The 23,576-nt window shown below is 41.5% G+C and overlaps 1 protein-coding gene across 9 annotated transcripts in view; it reads right to left on the reverse strand.

The window, feature by feature from the left end:
• sox5 (SRY-box transcription factor 5) overlaps window positions 1-23,576 on the reverse strand; it is a 213,121-nt gene that overhangs the window by 128,270 nt on the left and 61,275 nt on the right. For all 9 annotated transcript variants that reach the window (XM_051077570.1, XM_018700507.2, XM_018700506.2 and 6 more), the window contains one exon: window positions 6,645-6,723. The gene's annotated coding sequence lies outside the window, so the exon portion shown is untranslated. The remainder of the gene's footprint in view (window positions 1-6,644; window positions 6,724-23,576) is intronic.

A 23,576-nucleotide genomic window follows, 5' to 3' on the forward strand; every position in this document is an offset into this window, starting at 1 on the left:
GTTTGCTCTTTTTTTTGGTGCGTATAAAAAGTATCATCACATTTGTCATGATGGCAGCACTTTTACAGGCCAAAATATCCCCAAAATGTGTGAATACATGAATAGATTTTAGTGCTTGAGGATTGCACAGATAGATACACTGGCATTGTGAAAGGTATGACAAGATAAATGTTGCTAGAAAGTTTGGTGGCATAAGATAACATTACAAAACATTTGTGTGTGTATATAGTTCATCTCAAAAGCAACAAATGAAAAAGTCAAAGCTACAATTACCGCAGCGCCTCCGCCAGCCACTCAAGTTGCAGTTTGCAGCTATGCCTGTACAGACTCATATGATATACTACAAATAGTGAAGGCAAAAAACAGAGTCCAATTCCTTATATGTGTTCACATGTCTGGCCAACAAAGACGATTCTGTCTTGTTGTAGCCATGACAATGCGTTAAATATGGATGTTGCTGCAAACTCTAAAACAGGATGCTTCACACATCTTCAAACTAGCAGCACAGAAGATATATACAATCACCAATTTCAAACTGGGCATCCAAGATTAGTGTCACCAATTCAGTATCTGACCAAATGTGAAGTATGGGCACAATCTGCCCTTCTGTTCCTGAGTTATGGTGTTGAATAACGGCCAGAAAAGTGTTTCTGCAAAACATTATGATGTCACAGTGAAGTTAACCTTTGACTTATTGGATGTAAAATGTCATAACTTCATCAGACATTTGTGTGAAAGTTTGTCCAAATTAGCATACAAATTCTTGAGTTATGGCCAAAAAATGTGCTTTGTGAGGTCACAGAGAAATTGACCTTTGACCACCAAAGTCTAATCAGTTCATCCAACATGAAACTCAGCCGTAGAGGAGTCACATTTTGTAAGTGTCTGAGTCCTTACCAGTGAATGGTTTTTAAGTCACTCTGGATAGGACTCAGACATTTAACAAGCCTGTTTCTTTCCAGCAGGTTAAAATATTTGTAGGAATCTGTCTCATACAAATTAGTCATATATTCTCTGTTTAGAGAACAAACCCAACTCCAACTTTTCTGTTATATGTATGCTCCAATTAAGTGGTTAGCTTTGGCTTGACACGTGATTTCTGTCACTGATTCCTGACATATATTAATGTCAGCCGAGATTAAACCTGAATGAAGTGGTCTTTGGGGCGTGCTGACAGTAGCCTTGCATCAAATAATGCACCCGTCACCTTCACAGCAGTAAGACCACAGCATTGACACAGTCAGGGACTTCTACTGTTTAACCTCACACTCACGCATAAACAAATCAAGTGACCGTGGCTGTGACTTTTAAGGGCTATAAAGTCCTGCTTCATGGTATTAAAAACTGCCGTTTAGTGTTATGCATCTTGCATCCACAGGCGACATGGGAATCCCTTTGCTTTCTCACAGCAGAGGAATGCAAGTTTAATTTTACATTTAGCCATGGTTTAGTGCATGATCTGTAGGTGAATATTCAGTGTTAAAAGTTGAGATTCTTCCATGCTTGATGACCAGTTTAATGTTTCCGAATAATGTCTCCCAGCACCGTATCCCAGGAGCAAATCTGGTGAACACCCAGGATAATTCCAACGAGCCAGAACAAAGTGTTTCTTTTAACCTTGACCAGAATAGATTCTAGCAGGTTTTGTTGTTGCCACAGAAAAGTGTTGATTTTCAGCCAACTTGAAAATGTTTGATTTACCATTTAGAAAAGGAAGTTGCTTTCTAACACTACATAACACAAACTTGTGCACACAGAGAGAGTCCACGCCAGACAATATACAACTGAAGACAGCTCAGTGCAGATCTGAAACGGAGTCACGCAACAAAGTGGACACTTCACTCAGTGACACCTACAAACGCTCGCTCTCTCTCTCACAAACACACACATAGTCACACACTCTGTCCTGTGCTGTCATGTATAATTCAGCGTGTGGCCGGGCGGGCAGATGCCTCATCCCCAGGGGGTCCCATCATGCCTTTGCTAGGATGAAACATTTAACAGCACAGGACAAAATGGAACATGCTCAACGAATAAACAGGAAGTGTTTCTGGAAGAACACACACACACAATGTTCACAGCCTCACGATCACACGGTTCCCTTAAAATGGTATAGCTCAATTAGAATTAAAAAAAGGAACTATTTAACCACATTTTGATCACACTAAATGATGAGCACACTGGTATATTTTGGCTTCCTTTCTGTACAAAAACATCTTTTACCATCATGACCTCCAAGCCTTCATGCACACACACTTCCACAGACACACACGTGCACAGAAGGGCAGACAGAAACACTGGTTCTCCTTTTAAGGCAGTGACACTTAGGAAAACAAATGGCCACTTGGCTGTGCATGCACACATGCACACACACACACACACACACACACACACACACACACACGTACACCACAAGTGGGTCGTTAAATGAGTCACCCAACAACTGTAAGGGCGCTTTTACAGCAGTCTGAGTGAATAACTGTAGAGAAACGACAATATAGCCACATAATATCAATATCATGTTCCATTTTCAGCACATGATGGGGCAAAGAAGAGGAAGCTGTGTGTGTGTGAGTGTGTGTGTGTGTGTGTGTTTGAAGGCATGCCTGTGCTTGATGGAGCAAAGAGGAAGAAGCTCTGTGAGTGTGAGCAGATGCTGGTGCTTGGCCGAGCTGTAGACTGTGAATATTAATGTGTTGTAACCTTGACACAGGAGGAGCTGCTGGTGCCGGAAAGGAGCCTCCTCTGATGACATCAGACAAGAAGACAGGGACTCCTACCTGATGTAACGCACCGAGGCATGCCTCCTCACTACGCCTCCTGTCTCCTCTTCTATCCCCCCTTTCCACTCATCTAACCTTTTCCTTCCACCCTCCTCTTTCTGCCCTTCTTGCGTCAATGTCTTTCCTCCACAGCCCCATACTTCTCTCCCCCTCACCTCCTACTATCTCTCTCCTCTCATTTCCTTTCTCTTTAATCTTTCTCCATCACCATGCCTCCCTCATCTTGCCCCCCTCACTTTGCTCCATCTCTCTCCTCTCCCATCTTCTTCTCCTCCTTCCTCCTTCCTTTAATGCAATGCAACCTCATCACGTCAGACCTCACGTTCTCTCCCTCTTTTCAGTCTCTTTTCTTCACCTCCTCTTCTCTCCTCTCTTCTTTCCACCCTCTTTCTCCATCCTTATGCTTCTTCTCCCTGCCCCTCCATCATATCTCTCCTCTCCTCCCCACATCTCCTGCCCTGACCTCTTCTTCCTCACCCCCAACCACCTCTCTTGTCACTTTATCTCATGTCCACTACCTCTTCTCAGCTCTCCATCTCTCTTCAATCTCTTTCTCCTCCACCATCTTCCTCCTCTCCTTTCTTTCCCTTCCATCATTCTGCCCTCACTTAAGCCCTCATTTTCTCCTCAGTCTTTCCTTTCTCCCTTACCTCCAACCACCTCTCTCGTTCTCCACCCATCTCCTCCCCTCTCCATCCCTTCACCTGTCTCCTTTCTCTCATCAGACCTCATGTCCTCCACCCATCTCCTCTCTTGTCTCCTCTCATCTTCTCCTCTCCAATCTCCTTCATCTCCCCCTCCATCCCCTCTCTTCTTCTCTCTCACCTGCCACCCCCTCTCCTTTCCTTCCACTACCTGTCTTCTACTCCTCCATCCTCCTTCTTTTCATGTTTTTTGACCTCATCTCCCCTCACTTCCCATTCTTTTTCCCTCCTTTCTGAGTGTATCTGACTCTGGCTGTGCTACAAAATTCTCTCTTTCTCTGTCTTTCCATTCTCTCTCTGTTTCTCCATCCCTCCCCCCATTCTCTCTCTCTCTCTCTCCCTCTTTCAGCTCACTGCCAGGCTACCACAGCCCAAACTGTTCAGCTGCAACTGTTCCAAGCCCAATAATTACAGCTTGTCAGAAAGAATTAATTTTCTCATTTCTCATAAAGACGTGTAAAAAATTACCATGTTATTATAACGCCGCCACTCTCTGGAGGCACCAACGAAAACCAAATTTAATTTCGGAAATTCTTCCCTCGCACATTAAATTAAACACATAAATAAGAGTTTAGGAATTGGGGGGAGGTTTACGGGGGAGGGGGAGCATATGTTCGTTAGGCCGGCCCCAGCTCTGGGTAATGGCCGTCGTAATGTTTTTGTGGGCCCGGCTATTGGTAAGCACCAATACATTTGCATGATCACCGTCGCGGCAGGCAAGCAAGCTGCCAATTAGCTCTGGTACAGCTCTGGACAGTGCTGGGAGAGAGAGGACAGGGGATCTGTTTGGCATAAGAAATACACAGCAAGATATGGAACAGAGCTAATTAACAACCACGTATGGAGAATAGCATATTTACTACTAGGAGATGCTTTAAGAGATGTGTGGCTTTTCACTGAGGATGATATCTGTTACTTTTAAATGTTTATGACTTACAGTACAGGAAGGCTCTAGGTTCAGTAGTGCAAATCTAAACAGGGCAACAGACCCTGCATGAAGATGCAATAAAATCTATTAAATAAAACTGTGCTGTTACAATTCCATCAATGCTCATTTTGCCTTGTTCATTTTGTTCTGTCAAGGCTCAATAGGCAATTCCTTTTGGTTATGAGAGCTGTCAGTGGGCACTGATCTGAATAACTTTACAGGAAACTGGTTTAAGTTTTATTTGATTTCCAAGTGCTCTTCCTCATTGAAACATCTTGATGAACTTTTTGTGCACCTAACAGGATAAAGTTTCTGCATACTGAACATACATTTACTGAACAACTAATGAAATTACTTCCAGAATACAATGCTACTCACTGTAAGGTTATGAAATTTCAACCATGCCGACCGCACAGTTCCTTGCAGAACCCTGACCCAATCTCTTCCTCTTTGACATTTTGACATTCATGGTTCAAAAACAATGCATCCTGACCGTGGCCATCCTCTGACTTTTCCTCTAGCACCACCACAAGGTTGACATTTTTGTTTTTTTATTGAAATATCTTGTTAATTATTGGATGGACTGCCATGAAACGGACTTGCCTCTGCACAAATTTTGTATTTTATGTTACATTTTTATTAGGATTCCTTCATTATTATTCCATTTTTTGTTTGTTTGTTTTATTTTCTTTTCCAAGATACAATCACATTATTCTGAGATGGATAATTACATCCATCTAAATATCTTCCCTCTTTTCCTCTTTTCTCTGTGTAAGAGAAACCTATTCACAGAAATTTTTTGATGGCAATAATTTAATTTACTGAAAAAATATCATTGCCTAGAACAATGTAAGACTTCTTAATAAAGCCTGACGTCAGACAGTATGGTGAGCCAGCAGGGACAAAGTTTATGAAAAGGCAAAGGGTATGATGGATGAATCATTTTGATGTATCAACTGATGACAATTATGACATTATTTGGTGCTTAGCAAAAACAGAATCAAAACAGTCATAGAGTGACGAAAACTGGTGCAGAGGACCAGCCCCTCTCGCTCTGACGGGGAACTCCCACAACACAGATGAAGGAGGTGTCCCCTCCAACTCCCTGGCACAGCAAAGACAGGGACTTTCCCTGCCTGCAGCACAGGACACACACACATTCATAGGGACACACACAGAAAAAGGTCACCCCTGGTGGAGACAGAGACACACACACACACACACGTACACATACACACATATACACACAGTGGGTAGACTCATGGCTGATCTGACAGGGCTGTGACAAACACTCATACATACACAAACACACATAGGCCACGGTCAGTGTAACCAGTGCCAGCTAAATCTCCTCAGCAGAGCAGTGATGAGGCCACAATCTGTGATCATGACACTGCCTTGACACACACTATCTGGACTTCTTCACACATGTAAACACACACAGACACAAACACACAAAGAGCAAGCAGACAGTATCAGCTGACGCTCTATTTCATGGTCATTTGTCTTGTATCTGGGTTTGTTATCGCTGTCTTGCTCTGACTTCAGGCCTTGTTCTCTATACAGTGACATCCACTGCTTTTTGTCATCACAGCCAAGCACGCCATGCTGTAGTTTTTCACTGATGTGCCACAACATTTACAGAAACTCACCAGTCAAATTCACTTCTTAGCAAAGTTTTTAGATGAGTAGTCAAAGTTCCCAAGATAGAAACAAATGACTGTGCAGAACACTGGGGGCTTGTGAAGTTAAAAGACCTACCAGAAAGACAAAATCTATCAGTGTGGCTGCTGGTAAACTCAGAGCAAAGGAAAGTTATGGAAGTAATTCTGAGGATGTTTGGATGTATGGTATCAACTGGCCTCTGTTCGTACTGGTTAAAGGCTTAACTCCACTTGTACTTTGAATGTGTTGTGGTTTGGTAAGAGTAGTTTTTTCAGTTTAACACTTTCCCAGAACTTGTTTCAGTACTTAAACATTTCTTAGTGATCTCCTAGAAGGCTTTGCAGCAACGGCTGTGATAACATCCATGCTTGTGCTGAATTTTGCCATGTCACACAAAACAACACTACGACACCCATCTACTCAGTGTGCCATATATGACTGCTCTGCACTGCATGGTCTCTACTGAGGCTACAGTACTGCTGTTATACTCCAGATACTACTATGATTAATTTTTATTTAGTTGCATGACTATTGACAGTCATTAGTGTTGCTTTGTGCTCTTACCAGTTTATTTGATGGAACAACCTGAAGAGAAAAATGTCCAGAAGTAATCAGCTGCTCTGTCTGCTGAGTCCTCTTGCTCCTGGATAGACAAAAGAACAAGGAAACAGCTAATTAATGACACAATATTTATGTCACCTAGATGTGAATGACAAATCAGCAGAAAGTCAAAAAAAGTCAAAGAGAGAAATAGATAGAGGTGCAGAGCAGATTCAAAACTCAGTCCGTGTCACAAACATTCCTAAATTAATATTTTTTTAGTATTTGTTCCTAAAACAAGATTCCAAATTTGAAATTAGAGCAAATATAATTGTGAAAGCTGCATGTGTCTAGATATCTGTGTGTGCATGTTGGTTGTCAAAGAGTGTGCAAACGCTTCTAGGTATGAATGTGTGAGGTACAACAGAAAAAGAAGAGTGAAAAGAGATAATCAGAAGAATAAACACAAAAAAGTGAGAGAATGAAAAAGCTTAGGGCAGAGTCACTCTTTCAAACTTAGATACTCTCCTCCTTTCCTCTCTTCCTCCCTTCATTCCTTCTCCTTTTCCTCTCCCTTGCACTCTCACTCTTGCTCCCTAAATTCCGCCCACCCTCACTCCCTTCATACCAGAATTCCTCAATCTATAAATATCAACAAGAGAGACTATAGAAGAACATACACACACTGTAAACACACACACAAAGACACACACACACATACCAGTCTAAACCAATGAGCACAGTGGTGTATTGTGCCAGCAGAGCCAATACACACTTCCATGGCCATTACTCCCCATGGAAACAAGCGAGTGTGTTCACACACACATGTGATGTTGACGTCGTACCCGCACAGTGGCTGCCTTAGACAATAAGCTATTTCAGGGCCAAATCGCTGACAAAAATCCATTTTTCCACCCCACTAAAAAAGATCAGGAATGAGGGAGGGAGAAAGAGCAGGATAGCGAGAAAAGCTGAAATCAAATAAACAGTGGCATACATCTCTCTTAAGCTGGATTTATCTCTGTATTTTGTCATCATTCTAATTTATTCCCCAACCTGCTTACAATTACTGCCTTTTCAAAACTCATATCGCCGGCTTGTTGTTCTCAGAGAGATTGCGTGGTATCTGCAAATGAATGAGCGGGGGACTTGCATAAGGTGGAAAAGCTCCTAGTGTACTTTTGTAGATTATCCACTTGATACCGATTCATTTTCTCTCCCTCTCTCTCTCTTGTCACAGTTTTGTAAAGGAGGCGATGTAGGACAAACATGCAAACGCACACAAAAACACACACACATGCAAGCGTGCACATACACAGTACTGTAGAGTGTAGAGGAAGGGAGTGGGCTCATCATCTTTAGTTGTGATTACAACACTTGGCAAGCTCTGCCCTGCCTGTTTGCCTGCCTATTGCCTTACAAATGGATTAGTAAGCCCTGTTCCATTTGTGTGTGTAGCTTCTCTGAGATTTAGGCTGACTTACAAATAACACCAATCAAATTTGGGAGCAGCCGTTGTGTAGTGTTTTCCGTAGGAATATTAAGCAATGTGATTTAGGGACAACAGAATGGCACTGCTTCTATACACTTTAGTTTGGAAAACCTCGGGACTGTGTGCGCCTGCTGTGTCTGTCTGTGTGCTGTGAAGATTTTACAGGTCTCATAATAAGGAAGTCTGACGGCAACTTTCAGAGGCAGTCGGCGGTTAATCCATGGGAGGCCTGCTCACTCATCCCTAGTTTACATGTAATACAGAAGAGGACAACTCTGATCTGAGGAAGAGAGAAACAGAGGTATTTAGACAGGGAAAGCAGGCAGGGTTTCAGATACAGATGACTCACAGAGCTGTTTCACTGTAAAACACGATGAGTGTGTTACAGAGGAAAGTTCATCTAAAAAAGACAACTCTTAATATACACCTACGCATCTTGCATCTCCACAGCAATTTTGTGGTTTGAGGGATTGGTGTTTGTTTTCTCCTACTGGCAGATAACAGGCCAGATTCTTAGAGGTAGACAAGGAGTACCAGACAAAAACAAAACAAAAACACTGCAATTACCAATGCAATAGCCCCACTTACACCTGTCATTTCAAGTGCCTCATATCTGGATAAAATCTATTTAAGTTTTAATGCAATTTTGTTTACACATACAAACTCATCTAGTGTTCTTGGTGTTAAGTAAATGCAAATTAGGGTCAGCTTTAGTCCAGTCCAGAGGGTGGTGGTTGCACACCTCAAGCTCGCTGGTAACTGTGAAAAACACCAGAAGAAGAATGACTTCTGTTCCAACGCTAACAGTTATGCTAGTGAGCTAAACTGTTATCAGTGGTTGTTTACCTTTGGTGGCAAAAAAGGAAGTTATGTGACAATGTTAGCATATGGTCAGAGCGAATCTGCGCAAATTTGAAAGCGGGAATGTTTGTGTTTATTCAGCCCAAACTGCACATGTACAGACCTTAGCTGTAAGCTAACTAGCAATGGAAACACCAAGCATGTACAAAGAACTCATGAGAAACTCTGGTTCTCTGTTATTTCCCCCCCGAGTCTTTTTCCTTTTTCCTCTAGTCTCTTTACTTCTATGAAGCAGAGTCATACAGAATAAACTGAAACATTTTTAAGTTTAAGAATTCACAGAATTCCATTGCTTCCATATGCCACATCAGAAAAGGTCAAAATGCAATACAATGAAAATTCATTTGTGCATTCTTGGTATTGAAGGCTTGATGACTGGATTGTGCGACACAGCTCATGACTGCTGCCTCCATTTTGGACACTCAGATCCTCCATTACCTCAAAAGCTTAGCACCGTAAAGATGGTTAGCAATTGGTCAACAGCAACCAATTTGCATGTCATCAAAATCTTTAAACTCTTCACAAAAGCATCGTTCAATTTAACATTGCCCTCATGAGCACACTGGCTGACTGAAATGATCCCGCAGAAATGAATTGATTTTGGTTGTTTTACCATAAAAGCTGGTGTGACCGATCCCTTAGAGAGGAGGCAGTAGTGGAATGATGTGCATACAAAGCATGCAGCTTCAACACCAGACCCTGTGGTTTGCCTCTGTCTTCCTACCAACAGTTTCCCACGCAGCTGGTCTTTGCCTAGCCTTAAACTAAACCTTAACTAGAACACAGGAAGGTAAGAAAAGTCTTGAATGAGTTGAACTTGGGGTATAATCTGACCTTGTTTGAGAACTTACTAGGAGGCATACACTGTTCTACTTTTTCAATTCAGTATCAGAGAGGTGTTGATTCAACCCTTTGGTATGCCTGGAGGCCTCTGTGTTCTACTGAGAGCATGATGTGTCTATAAAAATTCTTTCATGTGCCATGTGACCCTAAGCAGCAAGACAAAAACAAAGCAAAATAATATAACTGCACATTGACAAATGTCCCCTAAAAATAGTACACTTTTTGAGGTTTATTTTTTAGGGGTTTTTGGACTTTACTGAATACCTGACAGTGAAGAGGCAGGACAAGAAATGAAGAGCGACGGTTCCAGGCTGGATTCTAACCAAAGATGCTGTAGGTATGTGGCATGCACCGTGATCACTTTTTTATTATTATTATTATTTATTTATTTTTATTTTTTTTTGGACAAACAAACCCTTTCTTGTAGTTCATGTGATTTAGTCTGAGACCAGTGCAAAGTGCTTTAAGTGCCTTGCTACAGAGCATCATGTCTGGCAACTATCTGCTGACAAACTCTCCTACCATTTTTAAAACATTATAAAAATGAGAGCATCAATTTTAGTGCAGAGGAACAGACAGTGTTTGGTCTATATGGGAAAATTGAACGTGTGTGCGTCTGTGTGTGTACACATATGTGTTTCCCCAAACCCAGAGTACAGTTTCTGTGAATAAGGCTCTAAGCTGAGCTTCCATTAAGCCCCTTTCAACACAATGCCTTTCTCTCTCAGAAACTCTGTCTGATGGAAATCTGCTTTTGTTGCTGCAGTTCAATGTCCCTGCTATCTCTCTCCTGATGGAAGGAGAAAGAGAAAGGAACGTCTGAATGGGCCTCTATAGTTTTATGTTCCAGACAGCTCACTCACACACACACACACACACACACACACACACACACACACACACACACACACACACTTGCCAAATCACATACACTCCTTGCTCCTCTACAATGAAATCAATGCTCTCAGTTTTCCTCTCTGTGCAAAGCATCTCACAGAGCCACAGGCTTCTTGTGATCAAACACCACATCATGTTCTGCAACTTCTGATACCGATGCTAACACAGTGCTGCTTTTGTACTTTGGTGTTGCTGTTCATTCACATTGTATTCAGTCACAATAAAGGATTATGTTTTTGATAGCGCTTTTAGAACATTTTATTTTTTGGATGAAGATTTATCATTTATTTTCTAATGGTTGCCATGCTTTTTTCTTAATGACATTTTGTGTTTCTGATCACATCTCTTGCTAGCATTGTCTTTTCAAAATAAAATCTACAAACTCTTATGTATTGTGCAGCTATAATCAGGAAACCATCCACTGTCCGTGTGGGCATGTTTGTGGGTGTGCTGGGGTTGTGTGGGTTACACGAGGGAATATATGTCTGCTTTGGTTTGTATAGCACTAGGCTGTTGTTCCCCATGCTACCGTGGGACCAGGAGTGTCCGGGGATAAAGCCTGATTGTTGGGGAAAATAAAGAACGTTAACAGGGTGGACGGAGAGGGGAGGGACCGCAGGACTGTCCCGCCAAAGGCTGCGACACATACACACACACACACACACACACACACACATTAAGGCACAAAGACGTGAACACACTGGAAAGAAGAAAAACAAATACACAGTATCAAAGTGGTATGTTGGCACTGTGCTGGTGGGGAGATCATAGGACTGATGGCTAGTTATATAACAACACTGTGCGGACATGCTGATTGTCTCTGAGACAGTGGGAGTCAGATAAAGACAGAAACATCTACACACAGATGGACAGATATATATCAGTAGAGTGGGGATCATTTGCAAAAACACTTGGAATTGAACATTACTGCTTCAGAGAGAGGACTCTATTTACAAGCTATTGTACTGGACTACATTCAATCGTACTCAGGTACCTAATAAACTGGTTACTCTGTGTACCTGTATTTGCATGACTAATTCTAACCATCTGCACGCAATCACGCAAAGACATTATCACATACAACTAATAAACCTGAGGGAGAGGAAGGACGGACATACATGCACACACACTCACATTATTATCACATTAGGCCACACAGACAACAGTAGCAGGGACAGGACTCAAATTGAAAATAAGTTAATACACAAACACACGAGCACGGACTGTGACCTCCATTGCTGGGTGACTCAAAGCATCTGACTGGGTGAAATGTGAGGGACTTGATTGGATTATAGACAGGATACAATAGAGATGGACAGGGAGGTCTTGGCCTGTGACCTCTGTAGTTCTAATTTCCCTTTGCCCTGCTCCACCGCAGTTGTAACAAAACTACAGTTTTGCCCAGAAGACCTATCATTTGTTACCATCCAGGTCTACAACGGTATCCAGACACTTGTTGACTGACAATACTGTTATATCTCTATAAGGAAACATTTCCTGTTTCTAGAGTAAAGGGTTCAGTTAACAATGTAACATTTATTAGCATACAACCTAAAGCTTTTAAAGAACCAGTTCATCTAAAACACACACAAAAAACATATTTCTCTTTTACCACTATTGTTATCTAGTCATGCAGATTTCCCATCATGCTGTCAACAGTATCTCCTGAGCACTGGGATTTGGAGAGTCAGAAGTCTCTGGACATAAAACCAAACTATCGTCATGGCTAGATACAGCTACGACTAACGCTTTTAGGTTGCACTGACCTCTTTAAACCTCTTTATAATCTAAAGACTGACTCCAGAAAGAAATGAGCAATGCACATACAGAAAGATTGTGTGTGTGTGTGTGTGTGTGTGTGTGTCTGTGTGAGCAGCAGCAGTTGTAGCATCTGTAAGGGTCACGATGTTGAAGTCCAATCTTGTTTTATCAAATTAATAGCGGCCCTCTCAGCGTGCCTCCACACACACACACACACACACACACACACACACCACACACACACACACACACACACACACACACACACACAGTTGCACCGCATCTTCACCACTTAATCATGTTACTCACGGACTGTCGCAGTACAACACACTCACATTGACAATACACAGCAACTACCAGCACACTGTTGAAACACAGCTCATAAACTCCACATAAGGATGTAAAATATACAGTAATTATTTGCTGAAAGTAGGAACACCCCACACACACACCTCATAAGGTGAAGGTCAAAGGAAGAAGAGGTAATTGAGGAGCATCTCTTCAAGTTTCCGCAGCACTATAAAAGTTGTCCTTATATAAGTCCATAAATGCACAACGAAATTAAGTTACTTTTCTCTAATTGTCTCCTAAAGGCACAATTCCCTATTCAAAAAGCATCTACAGTAAAGAATTGTGCTGTGCACTATTATATCCCTGATTCAATCCATGTGAACAACAGCATTGCCACAAATTTCATTTATTCCTTCATTCATTTAAAATGGATTATGGCTGTAATGCTGCATTCTGTAAATGATAATGTTAACAATAATAAAATGTACTTCATTATATTGTATGGGCAAATTAATGCCCTGGAGCACATTATATGAAATGAAGGCTGGTCTAACATCATACAGACAATGCACTATTGGGTCCAAAGATGTCATGATGAACCACAACTTACTGGAACAAATTGCTTAGCAATTATGCATCAGGGACAGGGTATTGTATTGTTTGTTGTATGGACAAGGACACATCTCGGTACCTTGACCCTCTTCTCGGAGCTGGCCAACAGCTATTCAAACCAATGTTCCTTTTGAAATACGACAACACTACTTTTGTTTGCCAAGTTTAAATCAACCCGGGTAATTAGAATTATATAAACAAGGAAGAATGAGACCTTTTCAGTACCATCTTTGAGAGACAGAATGGGCTGGTTACATTTCTGATGGATGTCAACAAGAACACCAGATACACAGCTGCGAGACCTTGTGCAGACCTTGAACACAAACACACAAACATGTTACAGAGGCAAACGCACTTCACAAATATCATACTGCCATTATATCTTGTTCTCTAGGGTTCTCAAAACAAAAATCCACAGCAGTGCATGTATTGTGGAGAGAAAAAGTCTGTTCTGGAACATGGGATCAATAAGTGTTGCACATATGGAGGCAGTAGCTGTTCCTCTTCTATTTCTTATGTTCACTCAATACATTGAGTTACAGTGTTTGCTCTTCTCTCATTGCTATTTTTCTCTCCTGTATCCTGAGTTCCGGTGTACATGATGTTCAGACTACTTACTAATTAAGTTTGAAACTTATACAGTCAGTTTGCATCTTGTTCTGTTAGATACAATCTGGTCAGGGCACAATTTCAGTGGTTCAGCTGAAGAGATCTTAATAATCTCTCCTTTCACTCAACTGTTTTTTCATGACTGCAGTCTTTTGTCGTTACAGTAACCACATTTCTGGTTTACGTGACAGTGCATCGTTTTCAGAAGCCAAAGTTTGTGGGAGTGTTGCGGTGCTGTTGAATAAACTTAACAATGAACTTCTCCACAACATACTGTAGAACTACAGTAAAAACAGCCATAACGTTAACAGAAGACAAACCCAATAATACTTCAAAATCCATGTTTGAAAGGGGTCTCAGATAATGGCATAAATGTGGCAGTAGCTGATACTGTGTGACACATCCTGATGGACAGAGAGGTGGGGAAAGATTATGAGAAAGGCCAAAGTGAAGCGCTCAGGTTTGTTTTTCTGTCTGTCTCTATCTTGCTCTCCCCCACCTTTCTCTCTCTATCTCCCTCTCTGACAGTTGCTGTACCATTAACACCGCCTCCACAATTAGTGTCTTCTCACCGACTATACTCTCTCTCTCTCTCTCTCTCACACACACACACACACACACAGACACACACATACGCAGTGACACCCCAGGGCCCTGCACAACCCAAACAGCATAATTAGAGTTCCCCTAAACAAAGCACACACTCTGTAATTACTCTGTAATGTTACATAGCACAGGGGACTCAACAAAAGCCATTTTCCCTGGATCAACCAGTGGCACATGTACACACACACACACAAACACACACACGCTATACGCTCGTCCCATGTGTCTTTGACTGTGTACATTTCTATTGATTTCACGAGACAGAGAATTCCCACTGGTTGTTGTCTGGCATGTGTGTGCAGCACGAGTGTGTGTGTGTGTGTGTGTGTGCGTGCATGTGTATGAAGCATATACTGTGTCTATAGTTGTTTGTACAGTTGCTTACATAAATGTATGTACTGTAGGCGTGTGTCCCTGAACTCGACAGCACATGAAAAGACAGAGCAATTGAATCTCTTCATCCTGCGTTGCTCAGTCCAGGGAGGCAGCAAACACAAAGTACAAACAGAGCACTCACGCACAAACACACACACATCCAAACACACTCCTCTTTCCTCTCTCACTCTCTGTCTTGTTGCTTCTTGGTCTCCAGAAAGGGACATGACTAATTTCTGCAGACAGAGCAACAGCATAAACACAGGGCCAAACACTTGTGCTGATACCATTCTTGACAGGACTCCCCTCAGCTCCAACAATCTACCACAACCACCCCACAAATCTGACCCCCCACCCCACTCCAAAACACACCCACCCTCTTCCTCCCCTTTTTACGCCTCTGTGCCCCCAAGTCAGTGTAGATATTGCTCTAAGTCCCGCAGCAGTAAATTAAATCTCTGTGCCAAGCCAAGTAGTGTGAAATCACATTAGATCTTAATCAGAGACTATTGTGTTTGCCTTGTTGGATTTCTCTCTTTTATTATGGGTGTTATCTTTTGTTGTGTGCATTTTTCATTCATCATTAGTGGAATATATGTAAGTGACTGTAAGCTTTGAGTTGGATTATACTGAACTGCAAATATTAATAACTTCTGTGAATCTAAGAAAATTAAACCAAAACCATAAACCTACGTGACAAAGTTTTAGCACAGTCATCCTGTTTAAACGGTAATTTAAAATGAACACTTTAGTAAGTCATCAGATATCCTCCCTGTTATTTTTCTTTTGATGCTCAGGTATTTATTGTCAAACTAACAGGTTGACCTTCATGAGTAAATTCTCTTTAGATAACAAGAGCCCATGAAGAATTAGTGTGGCACCATGAATGGTCTGTGTGTGTGATGAGCCTCCTTTAATGAGCTATACCTCACTTTACAACAAATAAAAATCAGCACTCTTCCTCTAATGATGTCTGTTTGGCTCGAAGACCTTCTCCTCCCGCTTATCTCACCCGGAGCCAATCAACACAACTTAACAAGTCTTCTCCATCACTAAGTTAACAATCTTAGGCATTATTGAACTAGCCCAACAAAGAAATTGATTGTGAGCTATAAGACATACTGTAGAATACTGATTTCCAGGGGTATTGGGAAAATAAGATATTATCATCGATGGACAGGTGGTGCTATAATACCTGCCACATGTTGCAGATGAGAGGGCATGAAACTTAGCAAGCAAGTCTGAGGTCTGAGGTCTGAGCAGTTACGTAGAAGGAATAGCTAAATTGTTTAACTTCTAACTTCTGCCACTCAAAGAATGAAAAATGAATGGACAGATAACTAAAAGCAATAGCTAAATGGTCAGGGTAGATAAAAGTAATAGATAAATGGTTGAAGCAGTTAGCCGCAAGTAAGGGATGAACAGCTGAAATTGTATTACATTTTTGCCATTCTGTAGCTTCTAGCTTAGCACTGGCCTGCTACTTTCAATTTATAGTATCTCTATAGGATGAAATGATAAATGTTTGTTAAAAACAGATGGTTGCCAAAATGAAAAATAGCATTCTCTTTCATTTCCTGATCTGTTTCCTGAAGCTGTAAAGAAGCTGTAAAAACTCATACAAATTCTACATATTCTCCCAAACTTCTATGCTACTGGAACAAATATTCTTCCATTTGTCTTATTATAGTTTCTCCATCTCCGACTGCATTCTATGAGTCTTGTGGAAAGAACCCCTGAACAGAGCATATTCTAGACACAAATTAAGTCTTCATGCAACAGTGTCCACATGACCTTCAGAGATATACTGTCTGTATACACACAATATGAGTGGGGCTAACATTCAACATTCAGAATATTCATGCACAAACTCTAAAAAAATGTCTGACCATGACCCCATAACTTTGGGGGGTGCTCATGCTAAAGCTCAGTACCTTAAAAACACATCTATACATACTGTTATATTCACACCTCAATGTTAAGGAACTTACACAAACCTTTTATGAGCACAAAATCAAGGCCTGGAACAACGTCCTTATGTAGAGCCACACTCATCAGAGTGAATGGGGAAATAATAAATTCCTCTTGGCTTATTCAAAAGAGTGAACAAGAGCACTGAAAAAAACAGAAAAAAAAACAAGTGATGTGGATATATAGAAGAAAAAAATGCATGTTTTCAAAGAAAAGATCACTCACAGTGTCAAAATAATTTTTCATGAGTTGGGAATTGCATTTAGGTCAACAAATCTGATAGAAAAATCTATATGGCCGTCCAAGACCATGACCTCCAAGCATTCGCTTTACTCTGCACTACTTCAATGTCACACTGCTGCCTGTTTCTATTTGTGTCTCCGACACATAAATATGTTACTGATGGAGAGAAGTGTACAGGAACATATCAAGTAATTGTGCTTGCATGCTACCACATGCAAACTGATAAAATGTGTGATTTGGCCTCTGTAAATTTATTAAGCTTATCTTATACACTGACTTCCCTTTACATGTGGTCACAGTGTGCCTCTCTATGCATTTGTATGTGTGTGCCTCCCCACATTTGCACATTTGTGGTTGTGTGTGTTTGAGACAGTAGCAGCTGCATGCCTTTTGTCAACAAACTTCCCCATTCTCTGTCTGGGAAACAGCAGATATTTCCACAGTGTTGTTATCTTTTATTTTATTACAATCAGTTTTACAGTAATATGTGAAAAAGTGACTCTCCTCCTTAGCTGATGTACAGAAAAGAGTGACAACAGGGGAATTACTTTTTAATGTGCACAGAGGAGAGAAGGCGATGATAGTGCCAGGACTAATCTGATTGGTCTGTGGAGGCAAAGTTTACTCAGAGTGAACTAACTGTCCTCTTGGGTGGTGAGATACCTGTTTTGAAAATAGCTAGCTGGTTAGCATGCTAACTTAAATGGAAGAAAAGTGATAGAAATGGAAGCAAAATAAGAGTTAACATTGGCATTGCTTTCCACTGCTGGAGACTGCTCTTGGCAAGTAAAGGAATGAAGTTTGATGCTGAACACAAAGACTGGTATGTAAACAGATGTTAAGGCTAATACTGACTATTTAGGAACAGCTAAAACTTACCTATAGCACCTTTAAAGTTTATTTTATTCAATTGGCTTTTTGAGCGTGCTACTGTGTTAACATTTTGGGGGTCTGGTAAGTAAATTACATGCAATGTAAATTCTTCCAAGAGCAGAGTATCAGCTAAATAACGAAACGTAAATTCCCCAAATGTTGATGTGTAATCTAACAAATTCAGAAAATCCAAGGAAGACTGGAAGAGAGAGAGAGAGAAAGAGAGAGAGAGAAAGAGAGGGGAAAAGCCTCTTCTTCAGCCCTCTGCTCTGACATGGCTTACCTAACACGCTTTAGCTGATCACATTGCAGCAGAACAGTACATGAAAACATGAAAAGGAAGGACTATGCATGGTCAAGAGCAGTGAACCAGCCTTGACAAACACACAGACACACAATCATATAAAGACACTTAAAATATAAAGGCTTTTGCGCATTTGTGTGTGAGAGAAGGCCTGCTGACAAAGTGTGTGTTTGTCTCAGTATGGAGGCCATACAATCGCACAAACACTTCAGGCTCTGCTCCTTTCCTGGTAGCCTTTCCCCTCTTCCTCTCACTCTGTCTGTATCTTATCTTTTTATTTTCTCCTGTTTTTCTCCTCCTCCTCCCCCTTTTCTCTTACAAACTAGGGAACACTTCATCAATTTTCATATTTCTCCCTCGCCCCGCCAATGCCATATGAGCAAAGAACCGCAAACAGACAAAAGGACAAAAAAAGTGAAATTATTGATTTGATGTCAGCGTCAATTAGCGAGAGGAGAGGAGAGGAGCAGCATCGAGAGAGAGGAGGGGGAGACCCTGAAAGTGAGCTGCTGGCAGCACACAGGTAAAGGTAATAGAAAAGTGGAAAAACAAATATAGACTGGTGAAGAAATGTCTAAAAAGCTTTTAAGTATGTACTGTATATGAATGTATTTTAATATGCTTGTGACAACAGTACATATGGTGCAGGTGTCTTTCTGTGCATCCAACTATTTCAGTGTGAAAGAGCTTGTCACTGCTGGTGGCAGTGAACACATCATTTGTGTCCCAGTGCACAAAGGGAATAGCAACAGCACATCACACAAATTTCTTTGTAATATTTTTGTTGATTAATAATTCCATCTCAGCCTTTTTTATTTTTCTCTCATTTTTCTCTCTACAGACGATGGAAAGCAAGCATGCATGTCACCACTTGCGTGTCTGGGGTGTCACCAAACCTCAGCAAAGACAGAAAACAGTTTGCTGAACTTCTTAATGAAAACAAAAAGAGAGAGAAAAAAAATCTCATTTCACCTTGAATAGACTTTATAATCTTTCTTTCTTGCTCAAGGACACTTAAGCAGGCTGGACATAGCTGTCATAGGGGGTTGCACCCAAACCAGAGCAAGCTGTATTGGAGCATTTCATGCATGCATAATAAAAGCTCTGCCTGAAGAAATTGTGAGTGACAGATATTGAGGAAAGGAGACACTGTATTGATCTCATCCACAACATCAGAGGTAGAGGAGGAAAGAGGAAGAAAAATGAATATGGTTGAATAACTAACTTGGCAATTCCACCAGACGCCAATGTATGTCTATGAAATTAAAATACAATCAAGTTTCACTTGATTCCTAAACCCAGGTCCTGTTTAAACCAAGTGGAGAAGATGTGGAAAGAAAACTGCCCTTTAAAAACAGTTCCTGTGGGCAGTTTGCCATAGATCAGAGTCAGGGATACACCTTCTACATCTAGTATGATTGGGTGGTGTAGCACAGAGTTAGTGTAACAGAGGGAGGGGGAGGCAGATGGGGGAAGGGAGGGCGAATGGTCAGGGTCCAACTGACTTCAGACTAGATACAACTAGTGGAATAAGTGTGTGTGTGTGTTTATGCATGTGTTTGCATTTGTGCACATGTGTAGGAGACAGGAGGGCAGGGTGAGGATACTGTTATTTTACAGAGGACATGATGTCTCATTACACACACACACACACACACACACACACACACACACACACACACACACACACAGTCAGACAAACACACACGCCGCATGTCACTGCACATTACTGTTGCCTTCTGTGGGCGCAGCGTCCAGACAATGACAGGCAGGCAGGAGCCACGGCATAATGAGAAAGAGCAGGGGCCTTCGCTTACACACAAACACACACACATACACACGCACGAACGCAGAGGGCAGTCGGCTTCAGTCCGTCCCCTAGCCTCTCAATTACCCAGCAGGCTTTTAGTGCCACTCCGCTCCACTACAGCAAATTACCCAGGGCCCTGTCTCACTTAGAGACCTGTGACTGTGTATGAGTGAGTGTGTGTGTTGGTGGGTGCGGGTGCTTGACAGAGGTAGAAGAAGAGAGAGACTGTGTGTGTGTGTGTGTGTGTGTGTGTGTGTGTGTGTGTGTGTGTGTTAAAGGGAGTGGCTCTGAAACAGTGGCTGGAACCCAGCAGAGGCACGTGAAAAGCTAATAAAAGTGTTTGAATGCAACTGCCATTAGGCTAATACCTCTCCACAAGTATTTCACACACACACACACACACACACGGACGTACATACAGGCACACGCACAAAGGCTCACGCACAGTATGAGAGAGGAGAGAAGAGGCGACAGGGTCAGCTGCCGTGCCCTCTCTTAGATCAAATGTAGCTCTCTGGCTGGCTCAGAGTGCTGGCTTTTATTGAATGAGATATTAAAGAGTTGTTAGCTGAACAAATGGACACTGATGGCTGATTAATTGCATCAAAATTTGGCACAACTTAACAAAATCTACACCCCCCGCCCCCCTCCTTGCCATGACAGACACATTGTAGGACCCTCTGTGTTTGGGGAATCTACAACTGTGTCATGCACATGGAGTTAACTATGAGCTACTTGATATTATGACAGAGAGTTAACAGAAAACACTAAATCCTGAGCTCACATCCTGAATTTGGGGTTTCTGCATAAGTCAGGTATACAGTATACACCACGTTAAATCTCATACCTGCCAAAACTTGCATTTTGCTATGAAGAAGACAAGGCAATAATGTGAAGTCACACAGATGAGGATGTTTGCCAGTTGCTAGATGTTATCGATCGGTCAAACCACTGACATTTTGCTCATCAGGCGGTCTGAGGCAGCAACAATGTCTCTCCAACTCTTGATTCCAACTCAGTGACTTTATTTGCAACATTAAAAAAATATATATTGCCACTTGATGTGGGTGTCTCAGACTACCTGGAGAAGAACAGGACACTGCATCTAATATTGAGTGCCAGGCTCTTGGTACTTTACAGATCCATTGAATGCATTTTTCCTCCTCAAAAACATTTGCAAAGCCTGTGTTTTGTTAACATCCATGTTTATTCTTCCTTTTAACTACCTTTGCTGGTGCACTGCTACATTATTTGAGGCATTACTTCCACCTGTGCATCAGTGGAATCGTGTGAAATCATTGGTAGGGCTGTCTCTCTTCACCTGTGAGCACATGACAAACAAAACTGGGACCCACAGGTAAAAATCTGCCACACAACATCTAAAGTTCAAACACTCAAAAAACTTTGATATTCTTTATTTGGACACAGCTTCTGCATGGGAAACCCTGAAGCTCTAATTTCTTTCGACCTACAGCGTCGTGTCAGTGGTCTCAACTCTAACACTGTGTGATACTGACACTGGTTTGCTGCTGTCACTCGCACAAGGCCAGCAGCCAAGTGCTCGACCTTTTGTGAATTTATGAATTCATAAAAATAATTGTACTAAGCACAGAGCATTTATATCTTCTCTGTCTTCACACGACCATGACTTCAAAGGTTAATCTGAGCCATGTAATTCATTTTTTATTTTCAGTTGCTGTTGGTGCAGATGTTGCAGATGTGATCCCAGTTTTGTCAGGTTATACACCATTATCTGGCTTTTAATATCAGCTGCTGTGTTAGAGATAAAATAATCCACAGTCATTTTGCTTTGGCTCAGAGATTTCTTCAGAATGAAACAAAATATCACTTAACTTGAGTGTAACACGACAGGAAATCAAATAAAATCCACCTGCAGCACATACTGTATCTAATTCACCAGATTGATATCACATTGACTAAATTGCCAAGGAGACGATTTGTGCCAGAGTAAGATACAGATAAGTTAAATTGGTTAGAGTGAGTCAGACAGAGGAGGCACAGTGTTTGTGAGTCTGCTGCCTTGTTAGCTGTTTGTGCGCCACACCAGATGTGTGTTTGTCTGTTTTTTTTACGTATGTTGTTTGTATGTTTCTTCACGTGTCTATACTGTACTGGGCGTGTGCAATAAGAGATCTGTTAATTAACCAGCAGCTCTGCCCCGGTGCTGTGGTGAGAGACAGAGACAGGGAGAGGGAGAGGGAGAGAGAGGGGCCAACAGAGAGACATGCCGGCAGAGAGAGAGAGGATCAAAGCAGGGGTCTGTGGCCAGGGGGCCCCCTCTGTGCTTAGATGAAATGCGGCGGCTGCAAACTTTAAAGACTTCCTGCCATTAGCCTGGACCTTGTCCCCTCGCAGGCCTGCCCTGCCCCCCCCCCCCCCCCCACCACACACACACACACAAAACAATGACATGGAAAAAGAGAAAGAGAATGAGAGAGGGAGGGAGAACAAGTACAATGACCATAATGACAGTTATAGAAGTGAAAAAGACTCACAGACAAAGCCAACTGCTATTCCCACACAGACAGTGCAGCTTATAAATAGAAAGAGCTACTGACTGAGTGTCGGTTCAGTTTCAAAAACACGTCTTTTTAACTGCATTTTCGCCCTTGGTTCACACTGTGCCGGCGTTTCTCATGCCCAAAAACTGTTTTCAGAGTGGATAAATCTGAAAACCTATGACACCTGTTTCAGGGTGGACATGTGACCTGAACTTTCAGAAACAGCTGACGGATGACAAAGGCCTGGTTAGGAATTTTTGATCACAAATTAAGAATTAAAGCAAAAACATGCCAAAATCTCAGTGACTATAAACCAAAAATCTTGGAGTTTTCGACCACTGGTCAGAGACAACAAGCAATTTTAATATGTCAACTTGGGCTCTGTGAAATTGTGATGTTAATATTTTCTGTTATTTTGCAGAATGCTGGATTAATTAACGCTCAATATTTGTAATAATATGTGGCAATACAGTTAAAAAGACAATTTTCTGTCTCCTCTAACACTGTGATTACTCACTTTAAATGTCAGTATAGACAATTATAAAACAGTTTGATCATCACATCCATATTTCAGTTTTCCTGGTGAGCAAGTACAGCAGCCTTTATAAGTCACAATCAAATCACTTTTTTATGCTTATTCAGTTATCTCACAACAGAAAAAGCTAAATATGCACATGACAACCAAACTAAATCAAGAGTTTGGTTGTATTCAAACACAGCAACAGTTTAAGAGAGTAATCAGACTAGATCTATCACACTACTTAACCACTTGTTGGTTGTGACGCACGGTTCGTTGTTTGCCCTACAAAGAGATTTATTCATTTACCGACATATTTCTTTTTAAGAGAATGACCTAAAAAATGCCAGTGTGAAATCACTTTCACTC

This window comes from Lates calcarifer, linkage group LG18, assembly GCF_001640805.2.
Source record: "Lates calcarifer isolate ASB-BC8 linkage group LG18, TLL_Latcal_v3, whole genome shotgun sequence".
NCBI lineage: Eukaryota > Metazoa > Chordata > Actinopteri > Centropomidae > Lates > Lates calcarifer.